Source organism: Phocoena phocoena, chromosome 7 (genome assembly GCF_963924675.1).
Source record: "Phocoena phocoena chromosome 7, mPhoPho1.1, whole genome shotgun sequence".
NCBI lineage: Eukaryota > Metazoa > Chordata > Mammalia > Artiodactyla > Phocoenidae > Phocoena > Phocoena phocoena.
In genome coordinates this window covers 112,002,659-112,008,658 of record NC_089225.1, presented here as the reverse complement: position 1 = coordinate 112,008,658, position 6,000 = coordinate 112,002,659, and positions in this window count along the sequence as shown.

Sequence of the window (6,000 nt, the reverse complement as noted above, 5' to 3'; positions counted from 1 at the left end):
GCATCCCGCTTGCCCTTCAGGCCTCAGTTTCCCTGTTGGGAAACCGTGGGAACAACAGCCGGCCGCATCACTGTGGCTGGAGGGCGTGGGGGGAGGGATTCCAGGGCTCGGGGTGGGGAAGTAGCGACGGGCCAAGTAAACACGTTTACTTGCTGTTCACCAGGGAAGGGGTAGCGGGGCTGGGTCTCCCATCACTGTCCAATCAGTCACCCGGGGCTGCTGACGTTTCTTGGTGGAAAAGATGGTGAACACGCGGAGCCTAGGGAGCTGGGACACAGCCTCCCCAGGAAACCTCCGGGAAGGGTCGCTGGAGCCCACCTGACGCCAGATCGGGCGGCGGGGGGCGGCACCTGGAGGGGACAGGTCGTCAGGGAGTCAGGGCCCGTCTGCTCTGGCTCCCATTTTGAAATTGACAGCCGTGCGACTGGAAGAGGGAAGACCAAATCTGACTCCATATTGGATCTGTTTCTTTTACTTTAACCTTGGTATTCTATTGCTTTGGCTTCCAGGTAGGAATGTTGCCTAGTGCCTGAAATATACAGGATAGCCCAGTTTCTCAAGGCTGACCTTTAAGGATGTAACACTTTTCCATTCATATAAAAATAAAAAGTTGGGGATGGGAGAATAACATGTGTCTTGTGTCTTGTTGGAGGTTTACAGGGACATCGTGACCCAGCCTACCACGCCCCTCCCTCACGTTGCCTTTAAAAATGCTTTGTTGAAACCTTCGGGGAGTTGGGGGTGTTTTGGGCATGAGCCACCTGTCTCCTTGCGTCGCCCTGCAGGAACCCTTTCTCTGCTCCAGACTCCAGCATTTCAGTGCGGTTTGGCTTTGCTGTGCGTCGGGCATATGAACTGCCGATTGGTGACACACATAAAATCATTTACTTCCAAAGAATAATCTTCCCTCGGCTCAGTAATCTGGATTTTCCCATGTCGTTTGCATTTCGAGGACTCTATGTCACCTCAGGAATAATTAATATACTGAAGTGTCATTAAAGCCTGTGAACTTTGATAGAATTAGTAACACACACATTTGCATTTTTTTCCTTATTTGAAAAAATAAAGTCTCTTGGCAAAACCCATAATACAGGGACTTCTCTGGTGGTCCAGTTGTTAAGACTCCGTGTTCCCAATGCCAGGGGAGCACAGGTTCGATCCCTGGTCGGGGAACTAAGGTCCCAAATGCTGCATGGCACGGCCAAAAAAATAAAAAAGAAAGAAAAAACCCCACCAAAACCATAATGTAACAGTGTCAGGAAATGAAGCACTTTCAGAGGCTGTTTCTGATTATAATGATTTCAGGTTTTTTTAGTTATTCTGCTCCAAACTTTTATCTTTATACTTTGCTCTGGTGTGAAGAGGCTCTATTTATAAAACAATAAAAGAAAAACGGTTTTATGTGGAGACTGAACTCTTTCATAACTGAGGCAATTAATATGCAATGATATTAAGCTTTCGTCTATATGAATTCTACATCATTAGCTAGAAATTAGCCTGCATGGCTTGCCATAAAATTTCTTTTTCCTCCTCCCTGAGGAAGGAATGTTTTTATTTGGAAAGTCTAACAGAGGGATGAAAACAAAACCACATGTAGTTTTGCATATCACAGACCCTCTGCTGAAAGGAATAAAGTTGAGAGGGTCCCCAGCACCATGGGTTACAAAGGCTACAGCCATCACGAGGGCAGAGAGGATTTTATTTTTTGAACAAACACATGATCTTTTGTGATATCAACCAAGAAAAGAAATCTGAATATTTATTATTCTAATTTGATGAGTTAATCTTCCACAGTTTCAAAATCCCAGTTTCAATACGATGATTTGTCAAGCCCTGGTCTGCCTCCATGCATTCTTTCCTTCCACAGATATGTGAGTGCCTACGGAGTGTCTAGCCACGTGTTAGAGGCCAGAGGCTGATACAACAGATGAAGTCCCTGCCCTGGGTCGGGGGGCTGATAGTCTGATGGAGGAGAAAGTAGAACAAAGAAACAAATGCATTGCCCCTGAGTCCAAACTGTTTTGCTCACCACGTCTGCTCACCACAGGACAGGCCAATAATTTGGGAGACCAGTTGCTGGGGCAAGGAGTAGTGATTTTATCGGGAAAGCCAGCAGACCGAGAAGACAGCAGACTCGTCTCAAGGAACCATCTTAACCCAGTCAGAATTCAGGCTTCTTTTATACTAAAAAGGGAAGGGGCGTGGTTGGTCCTGGCAAACTTCTTGGTGCCGGAATCCGTTTTCTTGCAGCTGCTCCCCTAGGTCAGGTCACGGTGCTCCTGTAAACCTCCAACAAAACCAATGTTATATTCTGTTCTGCGCCTTTTTATTGCCATAGGAGTGCAAAGGTGTTATACTCTTAAAGATCAGAGCTTTGACATGGGCTCTCCTGCATATTTCAGGCTCCAGGCAACATACTTTTACAAAAGGTGCAGAGCCAGCCTGACTCAGCACAGGCAACGGAGCACAAAGGTTAAAGTCAAAGAAAGAGATCCAACATGGAGTCAGATTTGTTGTTCCCTCTTACAACATCAAGAGGATACCTTCTGATAGTGACAAGTGCTCTGAGGTGAGAAGGTGGGGGGCGGGTCCCTTCTATGGGGCAGGGGGGTCTCACTCACGAAGGTCACACCATGTGCTGTTAGCAGGCAGTGGCTGAGCACGTGGGGTCCAGACCCAGGCCTGTGCCTGCAGCTGTGGGACCCTCTCCAATGGAGACTTTGGTTCTCAGACTTCCCGGCGGTCTGGTTGAAACTTTCTTGGAACAGATGGAGCTGGAGGCTCCTCCATCCTCTTCTCCTTTCACGGGTGTCACACCAGCATCCCAGCCTGCAGGGGCCCCACCTCCTGCTGCCCCCTCATCCACAGTGCCCTCTAGTGACTCCTACACGTTTAATCTCTTCTCGGCCTCAGCTTCTTGAAAGGACTGGACCAACAGAGCCTGTTAGGAGAAAATATGAATATTTAAAAAGTGTGTCATGGCAGGAACATAAAAACGACCACCACCGTTGGTTGGAAACATCTGATCCCTATCGATTTCCAAGTTGGCTCAAGGCTGCTTGCATGTTTCATCTTGTTGTCAAGCTGACACCCTGACAGAGTGTTTTCCCTCCCTCCTTCTCTCCCCCAGCAGGAAACAGGGTCCTGGCCAAGCTTGCCTCCCTGTGATTTGTATTTTGCTTTCTTGGTAGGGTCACCAGCCTCTACCCATCCCCTGAATACCTTTGCTGCATTTCAGCTGCCTTTGTAACATGGTAACAACCCAGCCCAAATGAAGGTGTGCGGAAATCTTAGCTGGAGGATCCGAACTGGGTGTTGCTCCATGCGTGGAAAAAACACAGTGTTTCTTCTCCGAGGAATTCAATCCACACGGCGCTCAGTCCATCAGCTGGAGGCCCCAGCCAGGATCTGCCCACCCTGCCCCCTGACCTCTTTCCAACTGGGGGTCACCCCACACAGACATCACACTCCCTAGGCGCTGACACCAGAGCCCCAAACGGAAGCACCCCGTCCTGGGTGGCTATTGTGTCCGATGCAGGGCACGCTGTCTCCTGGGGCTGAGACGTCCTCTCCCCTGAGGGGGCCTCAGCCACTCCCATGCAACAACACAGACTTCTCTCTCAGAAGAAAGGGAAGCCCTGGCAGCAGGTCCTGGCGTGTGAAATGTAGGGGCAGTGGGGAGGGTGAAGAAACCGATGGGCCAGAACCAAGCCAGCAGTGGCTTTATGGACCCCTTTCCTCTCGAATGCATGCATTATGGATCTGACGGCGCTGCTCAAATGTTCATTGAAGTCTCATTTCCTGTGACGGAATGAATTGTGTGCTGTATAATTAGGCATATAATTAAATGCAAATTTTGGAGCTTAGGAAAGTATTGGGACGGAACCCCCTTCAGTGCTGGCATGAAAAATTCGAATGCGTTGAACTTTTAATGTGTGTGAATCCTATCTCTGCCTTGACTGACCATGGGGGAGGGACGTGTAGGGTGGGGACAGTGCCAAGTATGGGTGTCCCTGGCCCCTTTGGTCTTTTCTCCCAGGCTCGGCCTCCAAGTGCGTATTGAGGCTTCTGGATACTGACCCCTCCCCCACTGGCACAGCCCTCTCCTCTGGACACTGGTCGCTTTTCTCCTCACTGGACGCCTCTGGCTGGAGAGCTGTAGGGGTCAGAATGGTTCTGCCACGTCTGGTGTCCCTGAGGTGCCCCAGCCAAGCTGCCTTTTGGTGATAAGCGGGATGATGCTGGCTTCAGTGTCTACGCTTGGTCAGTGGATGGCCAGCTGTTGAGCCGTGAGGGGTGATGACCCAGTCGGAGGCAAGCCCCAAGGTGGTGGTGGTGCAGAGGGAGCCTGCTGGAGAGACTGTGTCCAGGAGACCCTAGGGTGGCCAGGGTCTGTCCTAGGCCAGCCTGAGCCACTGTTGCAGGGAGTTTTGTGGGAGCTGTGACTGTTCTCTGCTGAGCGGTTTGGAGAGACACAGAGGTGACTGTCACTGCTGCTTCCAGGAACGTCTTGGCAGCTGGGGCCTTTCTTTGGATGAGACTGTGCATGGAATTGTGTGCATGAGGCTCCCAATCTCGCTTTAGAATCAGAAGGAGGACGGCTGATTGTGAGGATGGGAACTCAGGGTCAAAGACGGAAGAGGTAGGAAGCAGCGAGAAGAGAGAAAGGTTTGAAAGCTTCACCATCGCAGGCGTAGAAATAGAAATAGTATGACTTATCTATTTCCAGAACAAGGTCTGCGATGACCTATGATAACCATGCTAGTTCAAGGCTTCCAGGTCTAGATGATGGAGGACCACACGCCTTTGTCTTGTCTCCAGCCTACAGCTCCACTAAAGGATAGCAAAGTGCTCCAAAAGTTATAAAAAGTTATAAAGTTATAAACTCACAAAGAGAAAGAGAACGGGAGGCTAAAAGTGGGACCTAAAAGTTATAAACTCACAAAGAGAAAGAGAACGGGAGGGAAACCTTCAGAGGATGAGAGATTTCAACACACTCGGGGAAGGTGGAGAGAAGGGAGGTGTCTGGTGCAGCGAGCAGAGCCAAGGAGGGGGTGTCAGCCCCAAGGAGCGTGGAGGCACCCAGGATTCAGGGTGCCCGTATGGAGAAGACCACGGCCCTGAAACAGGGATGTTAAATGGAAGTGCACCCCTAATCCCCCCTCCTTGGAATACCTGGCATTTAACCCTGCTCCCCTCCCAGACCAGCCCACCTCCCCCTGCAAATTCAACAAACCAACCAAGCAACCAAGCAACCAATCGACCATGGGTTCTGCTCCAAGGAAATTTAATGAGTCGTTTTGGGAGAACTGAAGTTGGTATGGCCTATGCTGGGTACCCCAGAACCAAGCCCTGGCAATGGGACATTTACTGAGCCTTCCTCTGGACCCTGTGTCCGAGGTCCTGAGGGAGCGTTTGCCCCAACTTGATCACCCATTGTGAGGTCTGCCAGCTGCCAGCCCCTTTCCCAAACAGCGACTATTGCCCTGTTCCAATAAATGAACACACAAGCCAGTAATTTGAGGAAAGCTGGCAACGTGAAGAAGAGGAACAAAGAAAAACACTCCTAAAAAAATGCAGAAGAGCATTCAGAGACGGACGTGGCAGCCATAGAGGGCTGCCACTCTGATCCCCCCCCTAGCAAGATGGCAGCTCGCCGACAACTCTGGCTGGGAGTCTTCAGGCCCTGCGCCACCTTCAAGCTGATGCTCTGTGCTTCACTGGCGCCTGCAGCTGGTGGTGAACAGCGGTGGTACAAAGCTCACCGTTTCTGGCCAGTGTGGGATACCAGATGATGTCTGCCCCCGAGCTCCCTGATGGGCTGGATGAGATGTCCTCAGAGCTGCGTGGTGGTCTTGGGCTTCTCCTACCCTGTCTTCCTCCCTTCCCCTTCTCCTTTCATAAGAGCCAGACCTGTATGATCATCTGAAGGCGCTCCTGCTTCCTCCTGTCCCCTCTCCCCCTTGTTTTTCACAGGTGTGATGCCCAATAAATCTCTTG